Source organism: Rhinopithecus bieti, unplaced genomic scaffold (assembly GCF_001698545.2).
Source record: "Rhinopithecus bieti isolate Rb0 unplaced genomic scaffold, ASM169854v2 scaffold_9581, whole genome shotgun sequence".
NCBI lineage: Eukaryota > Metazoa > Chordata > Mammalia > Primates > Cercopithecidae > Rhinopithecus > Rhinopithecus bieti.
In genome coordinates, this window is record NW_016806413.1 from 2,975,269 (window position 1) to 2,989,863 (window position 14,595).

Here is a 14,595-nt window from a genome sequence, read left to right on the forward strand (position 1 = left end):
ATATAACTTTGAACGTGACTCAGCAGAAAAATAAGAAACTTCCCACAGACGTTTTCCACTAGTCAATTAAGCTACTTAAAACAGGCAGAAGCCAGGTGCAGTGGCTCATGCCTGTAATCCCAACACTTCGGGGGACTGCGGTGGGTGGATCACCTGAGCTTAGGCGTTCGAGACCAGCCTGGGCAACATGGCAAAACCCCTCTTTACCAAAAATACAAAAAATTAGCCGGGTGTGATGGTGCATGCCTGCAGTCCCAGCTACTCGGGAGGCTGAGGTGGAGGATCGCTTGAGCCTGGGAGGTGGAGGTTGCAGTGAGCCCAGATCGTGTCACTGCACTCCAACCTGGGTGACAGTGAGACCCCATCTCAAAAAAAAAAAAAAAAAAAAAAAAAAAAAAAAAAAAAAAAAAAAAACACTCCAGGCAGAGATACTTAACTTTTCTAGAGCCTTTGGAAAGCTAAGTGCAGAACTATCAGAGTAAATAAATGTGCCCAGGAAGTAGCTCTAGGGGCTTGACTGGAAGTAATGGGAGCAGGGTTATTTTTTATTTTATTTTAAGCAGACATAGCAGAGCCTGCACATGCACATGTCTGACTTAAAAACAATCACTCCAGAGAGAATACTAGCTTGAAATATTTTAGAAATGCTTTTAGTGGAATTGTCTTCAGAGGCAGAGAATATTCTCTTTAATGCCCCTAGGAGGAGTTCAACCTTAAATTATTATTATTATTAATATGTTTGAGACGGACTCTTACTCTGTCACCAGGCTACAGTGCAGTGGCATGATCTCAGCTCACTACAACCTCCGCCTCCTAGGTTCAAGTGATTCTCCTGCCTCAGCCTCCTGAGTAGCTGGGACTACAGGCACATACCACCACACCCAGCTAATTTTTGTATTTTTAGTAGAGACGGGGTTTCACCATGTTGGCCAGGATGATCTCAATTTCTTGACCTCGTGATCTGCCCGCCTCAGCTTCCCAAAGTGCTGGGATTTCAACCTTAAATCTTTGAGATGGGTTTACTTTCTGAAACCAACCACAAATTAGACCAAAGCCTTGCATAGTGAATAAGGAGGATAATCAAGATAAATAATGAATAATCAAGTTAAATCACTGTAGATCTTTAAATGAGATGTGGCCTCCTTGACTATTGGCTTTGTAAATTTTTAAATTTAGGATTGGTGGAGTAGAGCCATACTGCCTACTTTTTTGACAGATGGATTGGTATGTATTTGTGATGTCGCTGGTATCAGCCAGGTTCTGGCAGGACACAGGCTGCACACTCAGTGGACGAGAAGGCATACCTGAAAAGGGTTCGGGAGGGCCTCTTTACAGAGGTGTGGCAAGGTTGAGGAAGCAACCCAGCAAGTGGGAGGAAGGGCCTATCAGCAGTCAGCAAGAGCTTCAGCCAGAAGGGTGGCTGACCCACTGAAGAGGTGGTTGTGGAGAACACACTGCAGCACCTGCCAAAGGGAATCCAGTTTCTCTTATCTTGTGCTCAGATCTCCTGGCAGTGTGACAGTCCCCCATCAGAGTAAACCCAACCAAAAGCCAGGGGCAAGGCTACTGAGTGATGTCATCCACAGAGGTCAGCCTTCTGGAGGAGAGCAGGCCAAGGCAGGCCAGAGCTTGGATCTGGAAAGGCCAGTGGAGGACAGCACAGACACACTGTGTGTGCATTGCTCCTCTCTGTTCCAGGGAGGGAGGGAGCAGTTCTACTCCATGGCAGAGTAATCATGTCTATTCATTGATCTCATTTCTCACCCTCCCCACCCCTGTATTTGCTTCTTAGTCTCTGTGTGCTGCATTACAGCAAGTTAAAGTCTAAAACTAAATCAAGTTATTCCTGTCTGAGGAAAAACTGGGTTTTTAAATACATGGTATTGGGACAAATAGAAAGTCACCTGAAAAAGGATGAAGCGAATCTAAACCTCATACTAAAATAAATCCTAAATGGACCAGAGATCCAAATGTACAACGTGCAACCAAGGAGGTTTGGCACAGGTGAATTACTTTATAACCTGGGGGTGAGGAAAGCCTTTCAACATTCAGCAAAAAAAAAAAAAAAAAAAAAAGAAGAAGAAGAAGAAGAAAAGAAAAAAGAAAAAAAATAGGGAAAGAAGACTGGTGAACTTTGCTACCTAAAACAAATAAAATCCCAGAAGCAAGGTCAAAAAACAAATGACACACTAGGAGAGACCAATTGCAAGTTATATCAACAGTGGCTTACGCCTGTAATCCCAGCACTTTTGGAGGCCAAGGTGGGCAGATCACCTGAGGTCAGGAGTTTGAGACCAGCCTGACCAACATGGAGATACCCACCGTCTCTACTAAAAATAAAAAATTAGCCAGGCATGGTAGTGCATGCCTGTAATCCCAGCTACTGAGGAGGCTGAGGCAGTAGAATCCCTTGAACCCGGGAGGCGGAGGTTGCAGTGGGCCAAGATCGAGCCATTATACTCCAGCCTGGATAAGAGCGAAACTCCGTCTCAAAAAAAAATAAAAATAAAAGGATGGGGACAAGTGCATGAAAAGCATTTAACAATGGAGAAGCCCCAAAATTGCATAGAAATACGGGCAAAAGTCACGAAAAGAGAGAAATGTGAGAACAGAGTGAAAAAGAAATGCAAGTCACTGCCTACACATATGAAATGATGCCCAATTTCCCTTACAATAAGAGAAATGCAAGTTAGAATTCTTCTGGATCCAAACGTTTTACAACATACTCTACTGAGAGTGGAAATGCAAAATGGAACAAACCCTAGGGATGGGGATTTGGCAAAATTGAACAAAATTACATATGTGCTAACCTTTCATGCAGCAATCTCATTTCTAGGAATCTACCCTGAAAATACATCTCTACAAATGATCAATAACATTTGCACAAGGTTATGTAACACAACATTGTTTGCAGTAGCAAAAGATTAGAAATAATCTAAACATCCACCAACAAGAGAGGCAGTAAATAAACTGCAGTACATACATGAATTGGCAACCAGGTGTCATAAAACACAGAAAAAAGTGTCTGTGAATTGAAATAATCTCCAGAATATATTTTTAGATTTAAAAAGTTAGTACACAGCAGTACATAGACTGTGGTATATTTTGTGTATAAGGGGAAAAAAGGAGGAATAAGAATATATTTAAATATTTGCCTATATTTGCAAAAAGAAGCAATAAAAATAATTACCTATAGGAGGTGGGGGGAATGAAGTGAAGGGAGAGGGTTAGGAGCGAAACTTCTGTGGGTTTGGTTACCTTTTCGTATATTTTTAAACTTTGGGACCACATAAATGTTTTATATATTTTAAAAATTCAAATAAAAAAGACAAAAGTAAAATCTTAAAATGGAAAACAATTGAGACCAATGAGCCTAACTTTATTTCAAATGTGGCAACAACAGCTATACAAAGAACAGAATTATTTCAGTACTTTAATTATACACTCATAATGGAATATGATCTAAGGACAAATGAATAGAAGGAAATCTTAAATTTCACTCAGTAATGTATTATTAATATAGTATTATAATTGTGACCTAGGAGAAAACAAGTGTACAATTATGAATTAGGAGGAAAGAAGCACTATATTATTACAAACCAAACTTTCAGTTTAACAGAAAAGAGAGGCAAAAACAACTATTAAGTCAAAGAACTTAAAGTAAAACACTGTAAGGTTAAATTTGAATTGAGAAATTCACATGCAATAACCTTTTAAAAGTGTATTTGTCTTTCCTGGATCTGTTCACTGAAAGGGCTTTGAAGCAATGATACCCTGTGTCAATGAAGATACCTTGCCCCTTGATCTTGGCATTGAAATATCATTTCTCACCAATAAGGAGAATGTTCTTATTAGGAAATGCATGTTGAAATATTTAGGAATGAAATGGCATGAGTCTATAGTTTATTTTCAAATGGCTCAGCTGTGTGTGTGTATCTGTGTATGTGTGTATGTGGCTGGGTGGGTAGGTGGTAAGGATCTAATTATTACACCAAGAAATCCCTCTTCCTGCACCTGGCATAACCTCCTGTAGAATGAGCTCAAGCTGCCCACACTCTCTTGACATAGCCTCCATTCTGAAGATGAAACAAAACTTGGAGGAACACTCATGGAAAGATCTAAATTACTAAAATGCCTGTCCCTGAGACTCCGAGATCCTAAAAATAGACAGTGCCATGTGTGCTCTAATTTTCTGCTTAAAGTGACTTAAATTATTTCAATTCAGACATTTTCAATAGAATATATGGTACTTCAACCTTATAAGTCAAATGCATTTACTGAAATACCATTTCCCAGTAGTTTTTTCAGTTTCCCTGGCTGCAATGGGTGGAGAACTTTCATTAGCAGTATTGGCTTTGGTGTGGCCCTGGATGTTGCACAAAGGCCTTTGCTTAGGAATTGGGAAACACAGGTTCTCACTGGGCTCTATAACTAACTTGCTATGTAGCTTTGCATAAGTCATATCACCTTTTGGGATCTTGGTGTTTCAACTGCCAAATATAGATATTGGATTTTTCTTCTACTATAAACAGTGATTTGGAATTTTCTCCAAGTAGAGTGATATATCTACCATAACAGGGGTAGCAAGAAAGAGACAAGAGTGAGGGTTTATTACAACATGAGGTGGCACCAGGAATAGGAAAGGAACCCCTAATCCAGATAATTTTTTGGTATCAATCTTGTGTCAAATTCTTTAAACATATGACAATGAATAAGAGCAACAAATGCATCCTCAATTTTAAGATCAATATTTTGGTATATCATTTTATGTATAATTATCCTTAGTTCCAATAATTATTTTCTTTTTCTGTCTAGAAGGAAAATGATGAGTTCTGAGTGGTTCCAGCTATCCATATCTCCCTATAGCTGCAATTCGTGTGTCAGCCTGCATCTGTGCTAGCGTTGGCTGAGGATTTGTAATGCACTTCAGATTTTGGTTTAATATGCTCGCAAATAACTTACCGTGGAAGTCCCCTTGAAACACATTAAATCCTCTGTTTACTCGCATGACTGGAGAATTAGACAATCAACCGTGACAATCTATCAAAAGTATTAGAATACAAAAAGCACTAAGCATGAAATCCTATTGAAAACCATTTCATTCTCTTAATTATTCATTAGGCTCCTCAGACTCTGAGCGACCTTCAAGGTCATTATTATGAATATTAATTATCACTGTAATATGGCAATGGAAAATGTATTTTAAAAGAGTTCTGTTCAGTAGAACACTGCTATTAAAAGAATTCACCATTTTATTTTGGAGTGCGTGCTCTTCTGCTCTTTTGCTACATGATGAGAAAATGGGAACATTAGAAGTGAACCTTCCAGAATCTTTTTAGTGCATGGGATGGGTTCCAGTTTGCATGATTCCTGTGCAAAGACCTGGAAGGAAGGAGTACCTGCTGACTGGGGTCAGGGAGGAGGTGGAATGAAGTAGTGCCAGGCAAAGATGGCAAGCTCTCCACTGGCCAGGACTGATGCTTTGCCCTGCTAGCCAGTTGTTTTTTAAAAAAATTCAGCCAACATCCACCAGATGCCTTCTCTTCAACATGCTTTTTGTTGGTTTAGAAACAACAGAATGAAGTTGGTTGAGTGGTGCAGCTTCAAGTAAACTCTTTCTACATTATAAGCTGGGGAGTATACTTTTTAACCATTTCTTCCCTGTCCCCTCAAAGCACACAACCAGCAGTGAGAGGTCCTGTGAAATTGAAACCCATTAAATATAAAGACATCTAATGACTGATGTGTTTAAATATCAGTCCTTCAAATAGAGCTTTGTAGAGTGGTTCATTTTGGAATGATTGTCCAGAACACTGTTTTCAGACCTACTCTGTGTCCTCTTCCTTTACCAGCCCACTTTCACCCTGACATACACCTTCTCCAACCCCACCTCTCAGGACTAAGCTTGCTTAGGCTAGCGACACTCCAATGAGTTCAGCTGGTTGTGCTGATAAGACAAAATAATGCTGGAGACATTCTCCGAATGAACTGGGGTGCCATCCAAATGGGCTCATATCTGAAAGTATACTAATGTGCCAGATCCTACTTTCTAAAAAGGCAGAATTGTCTGTATTTTCTTTTTCTTTTCTTTTTTTTTTTTTTTTTTTTTTTTTTTTTTTGAAGTGGAGTCTCACTCTGTCACCAGGCTGGAGTGCTGTGATGTGATCTCAGCTCACTGCAACCTCCGACTCCCTGGTTCAAGGGACTCTCCTACCTCAGCCTCCTGAGTAGCTGGGATTACAGGCATGCACCACCACCCCCGGCTAATTTTTGTATTTTAGTAAAGACGGAGTTTCACTATGTTGGCCAGGATGGTCTCGATCTCCTGACCTCATGATCTGCCCGACTCGGCCTCCCAAAGTGCTGGGATTACAGGTGAGAACCACTGCACCTAGCCAGAATTGCTGTATTTTCATCACAAATTGATTCTTCAACTGATTTTAGTTGTGTGGCATTCGGATCTATGTCTTAAACATTAGCGCTAGGAATGCACTGTAAACGCCTAGCAAGGGTATAGATGGGAGCCCTCTAGATCTAGTGAGGGCAAACTCTCTGAGTCATCTGATCTCTGGGCTGGCTGCACTGCGGTGATTTAAAATGTGAAATTCTTTGACACTCCTTTCAAAGGATGAAGCCTGATTCCTCTCCCCTGGAATGTGGGCTGGACCTAGTGACATGCTTCTAAGAGCTAGAACAACACAGAAATGATGGTGTGTGACACGGGAGAGTAGGTGATTCATGGGTATTACAGCTTCCTGCTTGCTCTCTCTGTCTCTGAGCCCTCCCTCTGCAGGAAGCCCGTGCCGTGTCCTGAGGACGGGTGAGCAGCCCAGTGGAGAGATCTACCCGGTGAGGAACTGAAACCTCCCTGCAGTTATGTGAGGGAGCCACCATAGAGGCAGACCCTCCAGCCTGAGTCAAGCCTTCAGATGACTGCAGATGACATCTTGACCACAACCTCAGAATCGATTCTGAGCCAGAACCACTCAGCTAAGCCACTCCCACATTCCTGACTGTCAGAAACTGAGTGACATAATGACTCTGTGGTTTTAGGCTGCTATATCTGGGAGCAATTTGTTCAACAGGAGTGGCACCTACCTGAAGTATTAATAGTTGTTGAGAGTCACCTTTCTCACCCCTTCACTTGATGGCGCTGTTGTGCAACTGCAAACTCCTGTGGAGACGACTTGTCTCATTGTACACCAGGTATGTAACTTCCTGCCTAGTGAGTGCTGGGAATCAGGCCCTTGACCACCGTTTCACAAACCTCTAGCTACTCTCTGGCTACTTGTGAGTTAAAGTATTTTTACCTTTAAAAAATACTTACTAAACATTTCATTTTTCACAAATAGGTAGAAAAAAGATTTGTCACAATATCCCATCTGTATCCCATTGAGCAGACTGAATAGCCAACATTACATGCATTTATTGCTTGATTCTGAAGACTAAAAATCGCAGTAAAATGACACTTGCTTTAATAGGGGTAATTATAATCAAAAGTTTCCAATTTGTATTATTTTTATTAACACCATAAAACATCTCAAAAAAACTTCTCTTCTTAACTCTTTGTAAATTGTGATCAAGAGGATTAATATAAATTGCATAATTTCAACAAAAATATCTATTTATTACTTGTGAAAATTATTCATCTCTTCAATTGTAATGCAAGTTCGAAGGTCATCCTTATAAATGAGTAGTTTATAGCCTGGTTAGTCAACGACCATTTATACATTTCAGTCTGGAGAAGGCAGATTTTCAGGAGGAATAATGTAGAGTTTGGGTTTTCACAAGATGATCTCATTAAGAATTTTAAACTTACAGTTCAATTAAACAACGTATCTCAACTTAATCTGCTTGTATTTGAAGATAAATAGGCACATTTTCTTTATGCTTTATGAAGGAAACAATTTTTAAAACTTGATGGAATTCTACTTTGGATATTTTTATGATTACTCATTCATTGCTGCCCATTATATTCTTATACTGTATTCAGAACAGGTAGTAAATCCCACTAGTTCTAAAAGGGAAAATGACCACTTTCTGATTTATCCTCCAACAGTGGTTACTTTTTGCCTCATAAATTGTTTTCTTTAAGACAAGAGATAAAAAGCAAGATTTGAGAGAGGTTCATGGATCAACTGGCACCATCTGCTTAGTTCTACAAAGTGGAGTTTCTGGGTATCATTCTCCATTTCTGTACACAAAGTGCTGTGAAGCTCAAGAAGAAACAGTTCTGCGCAGGTACGATGTGCGCCACCCTACTGCTTCTTTATCTAATAGGTGAAAACAAAATGCCCTGACACCGTCTCTTGGGCTCTTTTATTTTTCTTCTAAATTTTGTCCCTAATTCTCCGTGATCCTATTGTTTTTAATTGGGGCGTTTGTTTGTTTGCTTGTTTGTTTGTTTTGAGACGGAGTCTTGCTCTATCACCTAGGCTGGAGTGCAGGGGCGCCATCTCGGCTTGTTGCAGCCTCTGCTTCCCAGGTTCAAGTGATTCTCTTGCCTCAGCCTCCTGAGTAGCTGGGATTACAGGCAAGTGCCCCACGCCCGCCTAATTTTTGTATTTTTAGTGGAGACGGGGTTTTACCATGTTGGCCAGCCTGGTCTTGAACTCCTGACCTCAGGTGATCCGCCCACCTTGGCCTCCCACAATGCTGGAATTACAGGTGTGAGCCACCAGACCCGGCCTTTTGTTTTTCTGAGGCAGGGTCTCACTCTGTCACCCAGGCTGGAGTGCAGTGGTGTGAACACAGCTCGCTTCAGCCTCCATCTCCCAGGCTCAATTGATCCTCCCACCACAGCCTTCCTGCTAGCTGGGACTGCAGGCATGCACCACCACGCCTGCCTGGCTAACTTTTATTTATTTATTCGTAGAGACAGATTCTCACCATTTTGCCCAGGCTGGTTTCAAATTCCTGAACTCAAGGATTGGCCTGCCTTGGCCTCCCAAAGTGCTGGGATTATAGGCCTGAGCCACTGCACCAAGCTAAATGGGGCCTTTTTAGTGGTGAGAGAGACCAGGTGTTTTCAGTTTTTGAGACTCCCAATATATTTAAAAAATAAAGAAATGTCAATTCAGGGTTATAAAAAATTTAAGTGCTAAATACTTTCAACACCCACATTTAACAAAGTATGCCTATTAAACACAAAAATATAAGACAATATATTATATGAATTGCAAGATAAAGAAAGGATTTGTGAGAAATATTAAATTCATTGTGTATAATTATTACTACTGTGGTCTGTTAATGAGACACAAGTTTAAAGTTACTTTGAAGGATGTCTTCTTTCAATCCTCTCTGTATATCTCTGTAACTACTTCTGTACCCTCAGAGATGGTGTTTCAACTTAAACTTGTGAATGTGAAATATGAGCCAAAAGACTCCCTTGGCCCTGAAATGATCTTTGTGGCAGATGCTGCCAGAAGCCCCTCTTATCCTCCCTGGACTCTCCACCTAACCTGATGTCAACTGCCAGTATGTGCATCTCCTTGCCTGAGGGCTCTTCTGGTGGCAAGAGTCCTTGCTACTCACAGAAATGGCCACCAGAAGTGCCAGAAAATTAACCTCCCTTGGCCAGTGGTCCTCAACCAGCTCCCTCACTGACACTGATGTGCAGGTATCTCCTATACTGGTTGCTGGAGTCAACCACAGTAGCAGCCTTCTTGACAACATACCCTTCACTGGCTGCCTTCCTTTCTGTCTTCCTTCTTCACTCCCTTACCTATGCCTCCTGGGCTTTCCCTTCAAATAAACAGCTTGCACGCGAATCGTTGTCTCAGGGTCTGCTTCTCGGGAAACCCACACTGGGACAACTCTGTTTTTTGTTTATGTTTTTTGTTTATTTTTGTTTGTTTACTTGTTTATTAAGGATTCACCATATAAAAATGCTAACATCTGACAAACTGGACCACTCAAAGAGAAGACACCAGAGCTGGGTCGGGCACAGTGGCTCACGTCTGTAATCCCAGCACTTTGGGAAGCCAAGGCGGGCAGATCATGAGGTCAGGAGATCGAGACCATCCTGGCCAACATGGTAAAACCCTGTCTTTGTTAAAATACAAAAAATTGGCTGGGTGTGGTGGGTGTGCATCTGTAGTCCCAGCTACTCAGGAGGCTGAGGCAGGATAATTGCTGGAACCCAGGAGGTGGAGGTTGCAGTGAGCCAAGATCGCACCACCGCACTCCAGTCTGGTAAAAGAGCGAGACTCCGTCTCAAAAAAAAAAAAAAAAAAAAGATACCAGAGCTTACCAAATTATACGAACTAAAGAAACCAAAACTATAATGACAGATTAAGTCAAAGACCTTTAAAACATTACCATTGTTTACTTCATCACATATATAAAGGACTATATTTACTTTATAAAAATCACAATTCATCTTCAGCCATGAACTTGTGTTTACTAGAGAATACTTAAATAGCAGTCAGTGTAACATCTATAGGTTATATGGCCAGATGGAGGGATTTTTATTTAAGTCTGGGATATGTGAATGAGGACTTGAAGTGTTGTTCAGGGTGATTAGAGTTCAGACGACTAGCATTTGACATCACAGACGGTTCTGGTACTCAAATTTAGCTCCGAATGTTTTGCAATCTGTGCTTGAGGATATGGATTCCGGCAATGAGTGTCCTAAATGAAGCTTAGGCTGTTACACGTGGGCTCAGTATCCTTGTTCTTTTGCATTAGGACCAAAGAAGATCATGTTGCTACACATATTCCCAAGAAAAACATAACTGGCAGTAACATTGCGTTTGAGGCCCTTTTGCATGAATGACCCCTCCCTCCCTCCTTTCCTCATCATCCTTCTGCCCCTGCTCCATGGACTGTTCCTTCTGTCCTTAGTCCACACCGTGCTTTCCTGCCTCTATACATCTGCTCATGTCTTCCTTCTTCCTGAAATGCCTGTCTATTCCACTTTCCACCTGCTGCCTAACTCACACATGCCACAGGACCACATGTTCTTTCATCAGACTAGCTCACATACCACATCTGCCATCAATCCTCTCATGAGACCCTCTAGCTTTAAGTAGTTTATCCCTCCTCTGATTACCTGTGCTAATCATTCTTTATCTTGTATTTATGTGTGTAGATGCCTTACTCCCCAACACAGGTGTGAGCTCAGTGAGGGCAAGGATCATGATATAACTATCCTTAAATCTTCCAGGATGGTCACCAGATGGGAATAAATGAAGAAATGCAAGAATTCCGAAAGCCACTGGATGAAATTGAAGTGCTTCTTGTTTTAGATTTTTCACCTGCTTTAATATTAATTGCTTCTGGAGGGTGGAGATGTGTGTAGGACAAGAATTTCAGGTGGGGGAAGACATGAGTATACATACACGTACCGCGGCCCCAACATGTATGAAATCTATATCATATGCAACATTTATATATAAGTAGTATGTATATCCAGGACATTCAGAATAAGCTTGTTTACTCTGGGGAGAAAGACTGGGGGGTTGGGAGACAGGGAAAGCCACCTACTTTTCACGGCTTACACTCTTAATAGTTTTTTTATTTTTATATTAAGTGCTTGTATTATATCTATCTTAATTTTTTTAATTATTAAAAGACATATAAAAATGAAACCTAGCAATTGTTCTCTTACTAAGTTATGTAACTCCGAAGGTCTGCTACCTGTGTAGGCTGTAGAATATATATCTGCTGAGAAAACTCATGAGTTGTGCTGGTGGCAAGGGTACTCCTAATTGTTGGGAGATAATTCTACATGGGTCTTTCGTGTGTCTGCCCATCTTCTGAGTAAAGGCACTGACACCCTTTGTTTAAAATTATTAAATATCTTTTGGAAGATGTTTGTATAGCCAACAGCCTTGAAGATAGTGGCAGATTTTTTTTTTTTTTTTTTTTGCTGTCCAAGACAAGAAAAATAATGTTTCCCTCAGGTTGAGCACATTTGCTAACAGTCCCTTGAAAATACCAGGGTTAAAAGTCTGAGTTTTTTAGCTATGATGCAAATTTATTGATTGTGTAGAATCCACCCGAGCTGTTCCACATTGTTCCTATGGGACTTGGGGAGTAAGGAGAACTGACACAAATATGAAGCCCATGCTGACTGCTACACAACGAGTGATAAATTCTTTTGTCTCTGACCCAGGAGTCTTGTGTCTTCTGTCAACAACCGTGAAACTGTGACAGGCTAACTTATTAGCTCATACATGTGGTAAAATTTCAACCCGTTTGTAGTTCTTGACACTAATGATGCATATTCTGATAGTTAAAATATCTATATTCATCAAAATCTAAATTTAGAGTGAGCAGTTCTCAGGTGAGTAATTTCATAAAGGAATTCTATTACTTCAATGGCTTTATTCTAGGAATGTATTACATACACAGAAGACACAGAAAAGACCCATTAGCCATTTAGCCTCTTCCCTGCTAAGACAAGAAACTGAAATGGCACTGTGAGCCAAATTGTGTCTTTGGTTATTTGGCAGATGTCAAATGGTCATTATGTTGTAGGTTTCCAGCAAAAACACAGTGGAAATAAAACCACACTTTCCCCAAGATAGTCAAAATATCTATATGGTATTTCATCTACTCTAACTTGTATTCAACACTATAGGGAGGATGGAAACAGTTTACATATTATGTTGGTGCAAAAGTTATTGCGGTTTTTGCCATTACTCTCAATGGCAAAAACCGCAATAACTTTTGCACCAACCTAATCTTTCTTTCCAGGAGGATGAGATAGGTCTTTTAATACATGAAAATAAATTTATGTTTTCTATTTCAAAATAGAAAACATAAAAAATGTCTTCAGCAAAATGTAAAGTTCTTTTCTCTTCATTTTATTTCTACTTGATATGCTGAGACATTTTAAATGTGATGCGAAATACTTGACTATAATTGATTTGATCTAAAGAAAGATTGCTGTTATATTTAAATAGAAATTTTTATGATCAGAATATTAATTCTCTTTACCACCACTGCTCTTTATATAGACTTTTATTCATTGCCTACTAGAAGCTAAATTTTACATCTAAAACTATTTTCATTATGTCATAGTTGCCTTATGAAGGCTGTCCAAACATGAAAAATCAAATAGTGAATTACCTCCATTAAAATCTGAGTCATGTTGGGAAGAGTTTAGGATGGCAGTCAAGTCTATTATAGAAACTGTGTAGTGCTGCATGGAGATGCTGGAATATATTTAGGGCAGCAAAACATGTCCAATGCATCAGTCACAGTCCTGGCAGGAAACAGATGGCATACTCCAATTTGGTAATTTGAGTGGAGTTTTAAAAAGAGACTATTCACAAATGTGTGAGCAAAGTTTAGGGAAACCATGAGGGATGGTGGTGCATCCTGAAGCTAGTAATAATTGAGTCATTACCATTCTAGGCCTGAAGGGCAAGGAGCAGGAGCAGTTACTCCACTATATGGAAAAGGCTGCCTGACTGGAGCTGTGGCCTTCCACTGAGGGACATGGCCAACTCGCTATAACTCAGCACAGAGACAGCCAAGGAACAAATACTCTGACCTCACTCTCTTACCTCTGTCTAGTCTCCTGCCAGTGCTCCCATTAACTGAACCCAATCAGGAACCAGAGGACAAGGAAGCCTATTGATGCATCCACAGAGGCCAGTGCCTCCTAGGGCACAGAGGAGGATGGAGAAGGGTAGAGGGTAGATGTGGACAAACAGAAAATAACCAGCACTGTCAATTTTATTCAAAACGAGTTTCTTAAGCACTGAACTCTGTATCATATTCTGGAGGAGAAAATTACAATTTTGTAACTTTCTATTTTTTTTTTTTTGAGACAGAGTCTCACTGTGTCGCCCAGGCTGAAATGCAGTGGTATCATGTCGGCTAACTGCAACCTGTCTTCTGGGTTCAAGCAATCTCCTGCCTCAGCCTCCCGAGTAGCTGAGATTACAGGTGCCCAGCACCACGCCCGGTTAGTTTTTATATTTTTAGTAGAGATGGGGTTTCACCATGTTGGCCAGTCTGGTCTTGAACTCCTGACCTCAGGTGATCCACCTGCCTTGGCCTGTCACAGTGCTGGGATTATAGGTGTGATCCTCGTGCCCGGCCTGTAACTTTCTTTTCTTTTCTTTTCTTTTCTTTTCTTTTTTTTAAATATATAAGCACTTTTGCCTTAGAAAATAATGGGTTCTCTGCATTCATTGAGGTAAGTTGGGTGTGTTACATAGAATCATGGAATTTCCAAGCTGAAGGGGACCTAGAAGTTATTTAGTGGGTCCCTCTCATACAACGAGAATATTTTTAAACAAGTCTTAGAAAGAAAAAAAAAATCACTATGTTTATGCCAAGTCTGAAAACCTTTTAATAGCTGAAACTCCTAACTTGGCTTTTGCTAACAGTAAAACCCTAATTTATAGAAAATCAGTTGGCAACTCTGGTTTGAGAAGGGTGGATACTATAAGCATTTCTCCTTTCTCTTAGAAACCACTCAGCAGTAATGAGGACACTGAGGAACAGAAATGAAAACCCCACTTTTGCAAAACAAGGAGACATCTCAAACTCGAAACCACACAAAACACGTGGGAGTGGTGTCAAGGCAGTGAGGGTTAGTAGGAAAGCTGGCAGAAGGGGTTGCAGATCTCAAAT

General features: G+C 40.5%; 1 long non-coding RNA gene across 1 annotated transcript; it reads left to right on the forward strand.

The window, feature by feature from the left end:
* Positions 1 to 6,380: 6,380 nt before the first annotated feature.
* Positions 6,381 to 11,624, forward strand: LOC108532325 (uncharacterized). Its single transcript, XR_001886419.1, has 4 exons — positions 6,381 to 7,206; positions 8,096 to 8,241; positions 9,872 to 10,036; positions 11,168 to 11,624. It is a non-coding gene; the product is annotated as an uncharacterized LOC108532325 (long non-coding RNA).
* Positions 11,625 to 14,595: the final 2,971 nt, after the last annotated feature.